This window comes from Chrysochloris asiatica, unplaced genomic scaffold (assembly GCF_000296735.1).
Source record: "Chrysochloris asiatica unplaced genomic scaffold, ChrAsi1.0 scaffold00075, whole genome shotgun sequence".
NCBI lineage: Eukaryota > Metazoa > Chordata > Mammalia > Afrosoricida > Chrysochloridae > Chrysochloris > Chrysochloris asiatica.
The window spans coordinates 966429-968200 of record NW_006408593.1 but is presented as its reverse complement, the minus strand read 5'-3'; positions in this window follow the sequence as shown (position 1 = coordinate 968200).

Below are 1772 nucleotides of genomic sequence, written 5' to 3'. Positions count from 1 at the left end.
TGGATCCAGAAAGTCTGGAGTTCATGATAATTTGAAATTTTATTCTTTATTTCCCCCATTTAATCAAGATTCTTCTAGGGAATCTTTGATCAAAATATGCAATACTGATAGCCAGGCACCATCTAGTTCTGATTTCATGACAAAGAAGCAGATGTTTATAGAAGAAATTAACCACATATTCCATATCCTCCTCCTATCCTGACGATCCTTCTTTTTCTGTTGTTCTAGGTGAATAAAGACTAATTGTGCCTTGGATGTCTGTTTGAAAGCATTTAAGACCTCAGGCATTATGTAATGAACTAAGAGGTAGAATGGAAACATTAAACACTTTATTAGCCCAATTAACTTGGATATCCTATGAAACCAAGACCCTAAACCTTAAAATCAAGGAACTAAATCCAATGAAGTGTTTGGCTAATTGCATATAAGCAATCTCAGCAGCTACATTTTTTCTTTGTAGTTATATCTATCACAAACTTTTTTCCAATTGAACTTTTTACAGGTGTACAACTTATTGACAAAATAAAATAATTGCAATAATTGCCTGCCCTTTATCAAAGTTGTTTTCATTTTGATAAAGTACAATTTACTCGTTGTTTCTTTATACTGCTTATGCTTTTTTGTTGTTGTTAAGTGCCATTGAGTCAGATTCTACTCATAACGACAACGTTGTGTCAGATTTCCAGGGAGTGGGTGGTGAGTTTTACCTGCTGACCTTATAGGTCCAACTGACCTTGCGGTCCAGTGCTTTATCCTATTGTGCCACATCAAGCTTAGTTTGTTACATATAAGAAACCATTCTCAAATTCATGGATATGAATTCGGAGCTTGAAGTTACCAAGGATTTACCTTATAGACCCTTTAATATGTCAAGGGTTTAGCCAAGATTTTGTTTGAGGAATTTTATAATTTTTGCTCTTATATTTAGATCTTTCATTCCTTTTCGATTTTATAAATAGTGTGAGGTAAGGGTCCAAATATATATATATATATAGTTTCATTTGTTGTCTCAGCGATTGGCATATTGAAAAGATTAATATATTGACAGGTCTTGGGCCCCAGGCTTAAAATCAGTGAATTAATAATGAACACCTGGGTTTATTCTGAATTCTCAATTGTATTCCAATTATCTATTGTCTATCCTTATACCCATGTTAAGATGTGCTGATTACCCTTGATTTGTGATAATGTTAAGTTTGAAATCAGAAAGAGACAGTCTTACTTTTTCTTCTTTTTTTTTCAAGTTTGTTTTGATTATTCTGGGTCTGCTATGTATGGATGGATTTTGTGTTGTAAAGGGTTATGTTAGTCTCAACCCTTGTATGTATGGAGGTGGTATTGTTTGGAAATATGCTCTTTCTTAGAATGTGTAATCAATACAATAACAAAGCTAATAAGGCCATGCTGGAATCATTAGTAAAGTAAGCTCCAATATCTTCTGAGTATTGTCTTATGAAAGGAGAGAATACACATGGAGAGAAAGTCACACAAGGTAAAGATGTGCTGTGAAGATGTATGTGCAAGTCAAGGAATGATGAGGAATACCAGAAGCTGTCAGAAGCAAGGAGAGAGGCTTTCAACAATTTCTTTTTCAGATCAAGCCCTAACTTGGACTTCTAACCTCCAGAACTGTGGAGCAACAGAAATCTGCTATTTTGTTACAGCTGTCTTGTTGTTATTGTTAGGTGGTGTTGAGTTGGTTCTGACTCACAGTGACCCTATTTAAAATAGAATGGAACACTGTGAATTCCTGCACCATCAATCTTTGCAAA